Below are 12,730 nucleotides of genomic sequence, written 5' to 3'. Positions count from 1 at the left end.
CTAGTGCCTCAGTAAGGTGGGCTGTTAAGGCTGGTTCATAGTAGTGCTGGTGCAAAGCATGGCAGGGCTAGTGTAAGGCCAGTACCTCAAGAAGTTGAGCTGTTAAGGCTAATGAAGAGTAGTGCTAGTGCAGAGCATGGCAGGGCTAGTGCAAACCAGTGCCCCAGGAAGGCTGTTAAGGCTGGTTCAGAGTAGCGCTAGTAGAAAGCATGGCAGAGCTAGCGCAAGACCAGTGTCTCAGGAAGCTGCGCTGTTACGGCTGGTGCAGAGTAGGACTAGTGCGAAGTAGGGCAGGGCTAGTGCAAGGCCAGTGCCTCAGGAAGCTGAGCTGCAACCTTGATTAATGCTCCGTCCCTGCCTAAACATGCTGATAACATTTGCTATCTCTAATGTGAGAAGAATCTGGGTGTAATATTTTTAACTGAAACCTGGTTAACTGAATCCTCTGGTCCTGCAATATTCTCGGCAGTTCCAAAGGGCTATAAAATATGCAAACAGGATCTCTCGAGTGGTAGAGGAGGAGGAGTGGCTATGATGTTTAGGGATAATTTTGATTGCACACTAATTCCTATTCTGTGTCTGGAAGGAGCAGAGACACTTGGTGTCTTCCTCACCCTCTCACCTAAACAATTCTTGGTGGGAGTCTTAGTTTACAGACCTCCGGTCCGGGCCGACCCTTTCCTCAATCCCTTGACAGTTTAGGCTTTGAGATGCGCTCACTTTATTTTTTTGGGAGACTTTAATCTCCATAAGGATATTACTGAGGAGAAGGAGGAATTCTCCCTCCAGGACAGCACTTCTTCCTTTGCCTTGTCCTAATGTGTGCTTGAGCCTACACATCGAGCTGGTCAAGTTCTAGATCAGATATTTTCTAATGCAGTATTGGAAGTGGGTACTCCCACCCCACTTGTCTGGTTGGATCACTATCTGAATACATTTAGGTGGTCTTGTGTAGGGAGGACTCAACCTCAAGGTGGGTCAGTGTCTCGGGTGTCAAGAGCTTTTCACAAAAGTCAGTCAGAGGCCTTTTGTAGGGTATTGGAGGAGAGAGTGCCTGCTCTCTCAGGTGATGTGGTTACTGATACTGGCCTCTTGGATAATTGGATTAGCTTTACAACCTGTGAAATGGCGCCCAAACCTTTTCAGCAGTTGAGCCGAGTTACACCTTCCTTTCCCTGATACACAGATTCCCTCAAAGAAGTTAAGAGTAAGTGTAAACATCTTGAAATACAGTAGATGTTATCATATAAACTGACTGCTAAAGCTAGGTATAAAGCTGCTTTAAACAAATATCATAAAGAGATTCAAGTTGCAAAAAAATGTTTTTTGATAGCAGAATTATAAAAGCTGGCAACAAGTCTAGAGAAATGTTATGAATTGTGAAAACCTTCACGTCCCCTTATGCCAGTGTAGGGTGGCAGGAGCCCACTTTGGAATGGTGTGAACAATTGGCTCACTATTTCCTGAACAAGATTGCAAATATTCAAGCCAGTCTCCACCCTTCTTTGCAGGTGAAGGAGATAATGGGGGACATTCAGCAGTCCAGCCTAATACATCACTCGACCCTTTCGATCTCTTTGGAAGGATCGATATTAGCAATCTGTAGTCTTAAGTCTGGCTCTCCTTCTGATCTGTTGCCCCGTGGCCTTTTGGCCTTAGGGGTAGGTGTCATTAATTCACTGACCAATAATCTCCTCAAATGCTTCCCTGTCATCATCCATAGTACCCTGTGTCTGGAAGCAGACTAAAATCTTGCCTCTGCTGAAGAAAGCCCAGTCTGACTCTGGTGATCCATCCAACTACAGAACTATTTCTCTTCTTCCAACCCTCCTGAAAGTTCTGGAGAAGTATGTCAACCATCAGCTGTCCCATTACTTGCAAAGTAATAACTTATTGCATCCAAGTCAATCTGGTTTCTGTCGCAGCTGTGGTACGGAGACAGCGCTAGTGAAAGGTGGTAGATTACATCAGGGATACCTTAGATGTTGGGGGCAGGACTGTGCTGATTATGCTTGATCTGTCAGCAGCCTTTGACATAGTACCGCACTTCACACTCCTGGCCCATTTCCAAGCTGTTGGAATCAGGGGACATGCGTGAGACTGGCAGCTTTGATCCTGGATGGAAGAGGGCAAGAGATCTGGTGCCCACTTTTTTTATGGGTCTTTTTATCTGCAAGTGAGAGTGCCACAGTGTTCAGCCTTAAGGCCTAATTTATTCAATATATATCGAACTCCTCTTGCATTCTTGGCAGCGGACATGGAGGCAAAAATTATCTGCTGATGATGCCCAGTTACTTTTTCCTGGGGTAGGGTTGAGTGTTCCATGGTGAAAAAATCTGAACCTGTCTGGTAGCAGTTTTTCACCTTAAGCTGAAATGTAATGCTGGAAAGGCGGAACTACTCTTTGTTGGTGTAAGAGCAGACGAGCACTGGCAGCCCTTTTGGCCAGTGGCTGCTCCTCCTCCACTACACCACACTAGCTGTGTCAAAAATCTAGGTATACCAATTCTTTGTTATTATTGTGTAATCAATTGGCTTATACTTTTTGCTGTTTCTTCATTTTCCCTTTCAATAAACTCAAACTTAAAAAAATCTAGGTATTAAGTTTGATGGTGATCTCTCTTTTCTGCCTCAGGTTAATGCAGTGGTAGGGACCAGTTTTGATTTGTTACGTGTGCTTTGGAAGTTCCTGCATTTTCTTTCTTTTTCTGCTTGGAAACTGGCAGTGCCGGCCTTAATAACATCTAGGCTTGACTTAGGCAATGCACTGCATTTGGGCCTGTCTGATTACTTGATCAGTAAACTGCAGATGGCCCAAAATGCAGCAGCCCATACTCTTCTCGCCCTCCCACCTTCGAACTTATGTATCCCCTTATCTTAGTGAGCTGCACTGACTTCCCACCAGGAAGAGGATCCTTTTCAAAACCTTGCTCTTGATACACAGGGCACTCCATCAGTCTGGGGCTGGGTACCTCAGAACAAGTATTTCCTTTAATGCTCCATCTAAGTGTCTACGTTCAGCCAACCTCGTTCTGGTCGAAATCCCTAGAATTCCGTGGTCCAGAAAGGGGGGCCTTTTCATTCCTAGGACCTTCAACATGGAACAAACTCCCTTTGGAGCTACGGAGCATTTCAGCTACCTCCCATTTCCGGAAGAAACTGAAAACATGTCTTTTTAAGCAGGGTTAGTGGTTATTTCTTTTAGTCAGTTATCACTGGAGGTTCAGAGTGCAGGACACTCCTTGGAGTAACAGAACGCTATAGAAATACACTTTACATTGCATTACATGAAGGCTGGTTCAGAGTAGCACTAGTGCAAAGCATCGTGGCGCTAGTGCAAGGCCAGTGCCTCAGAAAGGTTAAGGCTGGGGCAGTGAAGCAAAAGTCAACCTTAAATATGACTGACTCTACCTCAGTGTTGCCAGCATCTGGGAAAAAAAATCAAGCCTAGCAGGAAACCTTCCAATTTTTCCGTAGAGCCAGAGAGGAAGTGATAATAATGCCACATATCATTTCCCTTCAAAAAAATCATGCAAGGGCTGGTTTCCTGCGCTTTCTTTTCCAAAAGAATCGTTTAAGGAATGACAAAGGCTGACAAGATAACCAGTTCATGAAAAAGCCGGCACTCAGGCTCCAGCAGGAGGACAGAACGTCCACAGTAGGGAAGGCGGGTTCCCGCCAAGAATACGACTGGAGCTATCATTTCTTAGGCGCTAAATACCTCTCTTGTTGGGAGCCTGCATTATACAAGTGGCACTTATTCCTTATTCAAGCTGCATGGGCTCATTCCTGATGTGCTGAGGTTGGGAGGGTGGGAACTGTCTATTCAGCAAGGTGCTGCGCATTTAAAATCCCATGCATTTCAGAGTACTTCCGCCTTTGTTGCTTATGTATTTAGTATGTCATTTTAATTGGGTTGTCTGTATTCTGCAGAGGGCTTAGCATTGATCGTGGTGTTGTGTCTGCAGGCAACAGTGTGAAGTGTACTTAACCAACTGCTACGAGTGCTGGGCACTCAGTAGAGTTCCCTGAGCACTTCAGCGTGAACGGTTCTGTCGTGTTTGCCAGTGCACTGCAAAGTCAGCAACAGCCTCTGCATCCAGATTACTGAGCATTACACAGCCGTGTGCAGGCTTCCTTGCTCTGGACTTTCAGGAGAGTTCTTTGCTTTCTGCAGAGCTTTGGACGTGGGGGATGCACATTCAGCAGTCATGCTAAGAAGAAGGGGGCATATTAGCAAGAACCTCGTTGAAATTATCGCCGTTTTAGCGCCAGGAAACAACCACTAAAACTGCGATAATGGGCTTGATAATATGCGTTGTAGAATTCCAATAGAAGCCCAGATTAGATGTCCTGCACATTAATTAATTTTAACGAGGTTCTTGTTAATATACCCCAAGGTATTTTACTTCAGTACAGATACACAGTTGCTTTATAAAAGGAGATGAGGTGAAGCCTAGGCTCACTTTAAATATAACAGTGTACATGCAGGAGTTGTTTAATTCAATGCTCTGAGTGAGACCGGAACAGGAATTTCGTTAGCTGAAAACAGGAAGTCCCACCTCCATATTGTATGAAAAATATATTAGCGTTTGAGCGACTACTTATCATGTTAGCAATCAGCGGTATTTAACAAACTGCTGGAAATTCTGCCCAGTTTAAAGAGAGCAGTGGTTTTATTTGTTGATAACTCATACATTTTTCCACACAAATAATATGTGAAAGTTTCATGAAAAGCCTCTGCTCTAGAGCAGTGCCATCATTTTGGGTAGGGCATGAGACATTAGTTGAAACGTAAGGGCATATTTACAATGAAATGACGCAGTGCGGTGCACAAGCAATTTTGCTGTGCCGAGCTGCATCATTTTAAAAATGCAGGGATGCGCCATATTAACAAGAATACGGTACACCCCTGTGCTCTCTCCTGTGCCGGCGCAAAAATAGTAGCTGTGTGCCAACACAGGCACCCTTGCCACAGCAAGAGTGCCTGCTTTGCAGGGATGATTGTGTTGTGAAGGAAGGGACATATAGCAAAAAAACAATCATTAATGACATTTTATTCCTTCTTTGTGTGCTGCAGAATCTAGCACACATAGAAAGAGCAACAGACGAGCCACTTTAACGCCTCCGCTGGAAAGGCGTTATTTTTCGGCGCTGCCTTAGATTTACAAATTTTAGGCAGTGTCATAAAGCCATGGGTGTTGCATGGGAAAACCCACAGCAACCCCCATGACAAGCCCCTTTGACTGCGTGAAAGTGGGTCATATTTACAAAGACGTGTAAAGCCACTGATAGCGGCTTTCTGTGGCCTTGTAAAATGGGCAACCACACAGCGCAACCGGAGTGTCAAAAAAAGTGATGCTCCTGTGGTGCTAGGGGCTTGTAAATATGCCCCTTAGTCTTGAAACTACTGCAAGTCAGACTCTGGCAGGAAGAGTGTGCTGGACTATAACACGCTTCTGCACCTGAATATCAGGAAGGTGATGATGAGGTGATCTGCACCGGAGTCAACACATTGAATGGAAAAGTTTCCTAAGACTCCATCATCTGGGAATTGTTTTATGCAAAAGCTCAAGAAAAATATGGATTGATAGTATGTGCACTTGCACTTTTGTGACCAGGTGCAGAGCCGAGGGCTCACAGGCTTGTATTCTTTTGGAACAACTACAATGAATAGGCACTTGAAAGCGAAGCATGAACATGAGAAAGTGAAACATGAATATACATTTGCAGGCATGAGCTTCAGGAGCATAGGAAGTTCCAGGAAAGCAGTACAAGACGGAAGTTCAAGAGAGTTCAAGCACCTCAGAATATTTTTAGTGTGAACATACAGGGATTAAGCACTAGTGAAATAGAGAGAAAAAGCAAGTCTACGCGACTAATTGGGGTGCTGCGAGGTGAGTCTTCCTCGTTAGTTGTTTGAGGCGAGTATTCTAGAATAAAATGTTGAAAGTGAATACCAAGTTCTAATCTTGGTTCGTCGGGTATTTCACTAATTAGACTTAAAAGTATAGTGGGAAACATGCAGCAATGCACTTTCCGTTATTTGTAGATAATTTTGAAAACTACAATTGTGAAGAACCTGGGCAAACTTAGGTCACTAAGGCCCAGATGTAGGTAAAATAGATTTACCGATTTTTAATTACCGAATTTTACCGATTCGGTAATTAAAATTCGGTAAATCTAAGGGGTGGCTATGTAGGTATTCCAGATGTGCTGGAATACCGATTCTGAAGAATTCGCTATTTACCGATTCGGTAAATACCGAATCGGTAATGCCCATTCATTCCTATGGGCTTTGAAGCCCATAGGAATGAATGGGCATTACCGATTCGGTATTTACCGAATCGGTAAATACCGATTTGCACAAGGGTGCAGGGGGAGTCACTTTGACACCCTCTGGCACCCCCAAAACAGGCTCGGGTGCCATGTGGCAGGCATACATGCCCTAAGGGCAGGTCTGCCTGTCACATGGCATAGGTGTGCATGCACACATGTGCATGCACACCGGAATCGGTATTTTACCATCAAATTGGATTTGATGGTAAAATACCGATTCTGTAAGGCCTCTGGGACTCTAAAGAGTCCCACCTACATCTCGGTGCCTCAGAATCGGTAAATTTTACTGATTTTTTATTTTACCGAATCGGTAAAATTACCGAATCGGTAATTTTACCGGTTCGTTAAAATAATGCCCCCTACATACCTGTCACCCATATACCGGTCGGTAACGGCCGAAAATACCGATTTTCGGCCGTTACCGACCGACCTACATCTGGCCCCAAATTATTATTATTTTTCGGTATCTACAGACGACTTATTGACAAATATCAGTGGAGAATCATGTTTACTATACTAGCATCAGCCATAAGAAATGGAAGCTAAGTACTATAAATATAGATGCCTTATTTATACATCAGAGGTATGTGGACAGTCAAATTATAAATTGTTTAACTTGTTCCTTATTTTATTTGTATTATAAGGAAGATGTGGGCATTTCATTGTATGATGAGATAGGTTCTCCTCCATCATGTACAATAAAAATTCAGTAGAATAGATATAGACAGGAGACACAAATTATGTGAACAATCATGAATAATGTTTGAGTTGCTGCAGGATAACGGTGCTTGAAACTTTATTATATTTGAACAGGATACTTTTTTTGATACATGTTTTATTATTTATTTCAGCCCTGATGATGTCCGTTGAGGACGAAACGCGTCGGCTGATTTAACTTGTTGAAATTAATTTTGATTGATACAAAAAGATGATGATTTGGGCTATTTTTGACATGTTGAAATGAACTGTGATCATTACAATAAAGAAGAAGATCTTTTCGAATTGAATCTACTGCCTAAGGACTGGTTATTAGAAGGTTTCAAAATTTTGGATTGACACGATTTGAGACTCGTTGGCGCTCCTCTTATTTATATTGTTCACCTCAGAATGTTCTTTAGAAGAAACTGCAGGAAATACAGAATGCAAATAATGCTTTCCTCTGGCTCTTTGCAGTGGAAAATGAATGTGCAGTGAGCAAAATATGAGGGTTTGCTAACAAATTATGGAAAAGCACTACAAGAAACTATTTCAATAATTCATAGAGGAGAGTATGTTTGTTGTCAGTTCTAAAGGGGCTGTTTCCACTTAAGCTTTCGGAAGACTTATGACATTTTTTTTAAAAGAATGCAACAAAAAACTTTCGAAAATGACGACACCACCCAAAATTTTTTTTGTTAGAAACATGTATTTTAGTTTAAAAATCAATCTAATTATTTCTTTTCATTTCTCTACTTATTTCCAAACTTTATATATCCTCAAACTACCTCATCATCATCATCATCATAGATAACTTTATTCGGTCATTTGTACAAAACACCATCAAAGTATACAAGGTTAAAAGCATAAATAAACATACAATTAAATAGTATTAAACCTTATAAAGACAGCTACAAACGACATCCCAAATCAGATTAAAAACAACTGTGTGAAAATACATAAATTCATTTGACATAATCAAGCTAAATGGGAGCACTATACAACCACCCAACTTTTGGAATACTGGACCATAAGTGCCAACTTAGAATTTAAAAAAACATATGCGGTGTTGGGAGAAAAAGTGTTACAGATTGGTTTCATTACTGTAATAAGAATTTTTTACGCACCAGCCAGAAAGAGAATAAAAAGCGACTAAGAGCAAAAACTATTGGCCCTGAAGTATTTGTTTTTTAAATCGTGAACGCAATCTGGTGCTTCCTAGCACCCAGGTTAAGGCATAGTGGTCAAATCCATGCCCTACGCAACTGCTGGTACTTTGTACAAAAAAACGAAATATGTTCTACAGTTTCATTGACGTCACGGCAAGCAGGGCAAAGATCTAAAACTAGGCCAGTCGCCTCTTTCCCCTGGAACTTCAATGACAGATTGCCATATCTAAACCTAATATACAAACTATTGGCAAGAGGAGGAGAAATCAGGTCAAGAAAGGGTTCAAACAAAGGGCACGATTTAATATTAAAAAAGTTAGATGTTAGTTGACTAGTACTATGGTTGTTAGTATAGTATTCCCCTACTGCGCCCCAGTACATAGCTTTACGGTTTAAAGTGTAACTTTCAGTTGCCCTTCCTGGGCGCTCCCCCAAACCCGTCAGGTTCAATATTTTGCACCATTTAGCAACGTGTCTGAATCAGGGTAGATCTCTTGCCCCGTTGAGTTCTAGGACCTCTCGCAAAGAATTACGATAATCAAGTAGTTGCGGAGTGGTCCATAGGCGCAGCCAATTAGTTAGTGGTCTCAAGCCTGCTAGATCACCTATTCTTTTTATCCCAAGATCATAAAAAAAGTGGGGTGAGTGGTGTTGTAACAGGTACCGAAGTGAGAGCCCTTACCAAATTATTCTCACAAACAGTTAGTTTGTTTACAGAGATGAAACCCCAAATCTCTGCTCCATAAAGGGCATCACTTTCGGCTTTTGCACGATATATTTTAAGGGCCAGTGAGAGGGGTTGGGTATATGATTGTTTTAAGTATCTTACTACTGATTTAGATCTTTGGCAAAGTATTAAAGAGCTCTTCCTCAACTGGTATTCTAAGCGTCTTATTTAAACCTATACCTAAATATTCAAAACTTTTTACTCGTTCCAATGGTTTGTGTAGAATCTTAACCTCTCTTATACCGCCCTGTACTTTTCCAAACACCATGGGGCAGATTTACAAACCCCTTGCGCCACTTTTGCGTCACTTTTCCCATGTTAAAAGTGAAGCAAAAGTGGCGCAAGGGGCTCGTAAATCTGCCCCCATTAAAATTTAGTTTTAGAGGTGTTCAGTTCCAGTTTCCTTTCTTTGCAAAAGGACATACATTTGTCCAATAGTACCTGTAAACCCATGGGAGTTGTAGATATTATTAGAGAATCATCAGCAAAGAGCAGGATGGGAACTTTTGCATTGTTCAATGACGGGGCATCATTCTTGCAATCCATCAAACAACTAACCACATCATTGATAAACAGGGAAAACAGCATGGGGCGAGAACACATCCTTGGCGCACCCCGAATTGGATTGGAATCCTCTCTGTCAATTCCCCGTTTTCCCCCCACCTAATTTGGGCGTAATTATCCTTGTGCAATCTGGCAATCATAGATACCAGGTTTTCCGGAGCTCCTTGGTCAAGCATGGTCTTCCACAACAGATTGCAAGGGACCAAATCAAAAGCGGCCCGCAGGTCCACAATTTCCACGTAGAGCCGCTGCTTCCTAAGTAGCACGTACTTCCATGTCAAAAGGGAAAACCTGAGGGCCTGGTCGCACGTGCTACTTTTAGCTCGAAAACCCGCTTGGGCAGTGGACAATGCCATATTAGCATCAATCCACTCTTGGAGCTTATCTAAAACTTGCCTGGCAAAAATCTTCTGAAGATTATCGATTAGACTAATAGGTCTATAGTTGGAGGGGATAGCAGGATCACCTTTTTTGAAGATAGTTATTACCTCTGCTCCCCTCCACATTTCAGGAATATCCCCACCAGCCAGCATACAATTGGACAGAAGATTTATGTATGGTTCCCTAATCATTGGTTCAGATTTGAACAAATCCCCCGGTATCAGATTGGGTCCTGGGACTTTGCCTGCTTTTAATTTGCTGATTGCAGACATGGTATCCTCTAGGCTGAAAGCTAACAAAAAATTATTTGTAGTATTGTCAAAAGCAATGTTAAATACAGCTGGGGCAGCCTGGTCAGTATGTAACTCCGTGGTGGCCACATCATCAGAATATAAACACGAAAAATGTTCCACCCAAACTTCCTGTTGAATATGATAGTTAGTGGGAGTAGGGTTTTCCACATTACCCTTGGATACAATATGCCAGAACATACAGCTATCTCGAGCTTCAAAACACACAAGATGATGGACGGAATGTTGCACAATGGGAAAACATTCACTCCCAATCACAGATCTGGGTTTAATCTATCGTTATTTTGCTCACCAAGCCACCCCAGTTCAGACATGGTCATATGCAAATCAGTCTTGACCCTGTGCCTCATGGGAACCGTCCAGCCAGAACTGCCAAGCCATGTCTTTCCTGGACCGGAATCAAGCATCCTAGGACCAGTTTCTGGCTATCAGCCGTCTTCAGCCAGGATAGCTTGACTCCAGTGGCTTAGTGAGCAAGGGACCCACATCTGGGCATACCCTTCCCACATATGGTGAACAGCAAAACACACAAAATGATGGACGGAATGTTGCACAATGGCAAAACATTCACCCTAAGTCACAGATCTGGGTTTAATCCATCGTTATTTTGCTCACCAAGCCACCCCAGTTCAGACATGGTCATAAGCAAATCAGTCTTGACCCTGTGCCTCATGGGAACAGTCTAGCCCGAACTGCCAAGCCATGTCTTACCTGGACCGGAATCAAGCATCCTAGGACCGGTTTCTGGCTATCAGCCGTCTTCAGCCAGGATAGCTTGACTCCAGTGGCTTAGTGAGCAAGGGGCCCACGTCTGGGCATACCCTTCCCAATTAGGGTGAACAGCAAAACACACAAGATGATGGACGGAATGATGCACAATGGCAAAACATTCACCCCCAGTCGCAGATCTGGGTTTAATCCATCGTTATTTTGCTCACCAAGCCACCGCAGTTCAGACATGGCCATATGCAAATCCGTCTTGACCCTGTGCCTCAGGGGAACTGTCCAGTCCGAACTGCCAAGCCATGTCTTTCCTGGACCGGAATCAAGCATCATAGGAACGGTTTCTGGCTATCAGCCGTCTTCAGCCAGGATAGCTTGACTCCAGTTGCTTAGTGAGCAAGGGACCCACGTCTGGGCATACCCTTCCCACATAGGGTGAACAGCAAAACACACAAGATGATGGACGGAATGTTGCACAATGGCAAAACATTCACCCCCAGTCACAGATCTGGGTTTAATCCATCGTTATTTTGCTCACCACGCCACCCCAGTTCAGACATGGCCATATGCAAATCAGTCTTGACCCTGTGCATCATGGGAACAGTCCAGCCCGAACTGCCAAGCCATGTCTTTCCTGGACCGGAATCAAGCATCCTAGGACCAGTTTCTGGCTATCAGCCCTCTTCAGCCAGGATAGCTTGACTCCAGTGGCTTAGTGAGCAAGGGACGTGTGTGTACAAAAACTTCCTAGGCAATCTGAGTGGCAGACCACAGATAATTGGACCAAGTAAGACTAGGAGTAGGCAAATAATCAAAAGAGAACATTAAAAATTAATCATGATTTTAATTAACATATTAAAAATCATATAAAGAACAGGGTGTTCAAATTATATGACAAACAATTACATAAAATGACACAATGTACACTCTTTATGAGATAAAAAGACACCAACATAGCTAAACAGTGTCTACAGTAAAAAAATACAGCAAAATTACTTGACGCGCATTTCGGCGAAAACGCCTTCTTCAGGAGCCGCAAGTTACATTCTGTAATCACATATAAAACATAAGAGGTTATTACGACCACAGTCTTAATAATTTAAATGTACAGAGAACATAATTATCACTCTTTACAATAACAGTGCAAAATAATATATACATTCAAATGAAGCCTCTAACCTAGAAATAGGAAGTCCAACCAATGTGTCTTGTGTCTAGCTTGTCATATGATAGACATATATCTAAACAAAACAATTGTGAAGTACTCACTTTTCTATATTACTATACAGAGAGAACAGATGATGGGCCTCCCTGTATGACACAATTTTGTAACATTGACGTTGATGTAACTTGGATGCCGAGAGATAAAGAGAACACATATGATAAGCCTCTCTATAAAGAACAAAGTAATAACTTTTACATTACTGTAACTTCGATATGTGATACTGGCATGAGTTGATAATATCTTGCTAAGAAACAAATCCTCAAGAATGTTATCCTCTAATAAATGACATAAAGACAGGATATAACATTCACACCCATTTATCTTGAATATACAATATTAATCGTGACTTACTAAACAAAAACAACCGAGGGATGTTATCTTCAGATAGATGACACAGTAACAATGTACCTAAAACACGAATAAAATGATGTGCAATGAGTATATACATGACATCTAACCAATAATATATCAAGGCAGGCATGACATCTAACCAATAATATATCAAGGCAGGCAAGTCAATAAATCAATGAACACAACAATTCCATGCACCGGCAAACTTTCATGAAATGTCGTCTTTTCAGGTGGAAGATATTGA

General features: G+C 42.3%; 1 long non-coding RNA gene across 1 annotated transcript in view; it reads left to right on the top strand.

Moving 5' to 3' along the window:
* The window catches only part of LOC144767379 (uncharacterized), a 182,230-nt gene extending 174,904 nt beyond the window's left edge, over window positions 1-7,326 (top strand). The window contains exon 4 of the long non-coding RNA XR_013598181.1: window positions 7,191-7,326. This is a non-coding gene — a long non-coding RNA (uncharacterized LOC144767379). The remainder of the gene's footprint in view (window positions 1-7,190) is intronic.
* The last annotated feature ends 5,404 nt before the right edge of the window (window positions 7,327-12,730 follow it).

This window comes from Lissotriton helveticus, chromosome 7 (assembly GCF_964261635.1).
Source record: "Lissotriton helveticus chromosome 7, aLisHel1.1, whole genome shotgun sequence".
Taxonomy (NCBI): Eukaryota; Metazoa; Chordata; class Amphibia; order Caudata; family Salamandridae; genus Lissotriton; species Lissotriton helveticus.
This window is presented reverse-complemented; position numbering and strand designations above follow the sequence as displayed.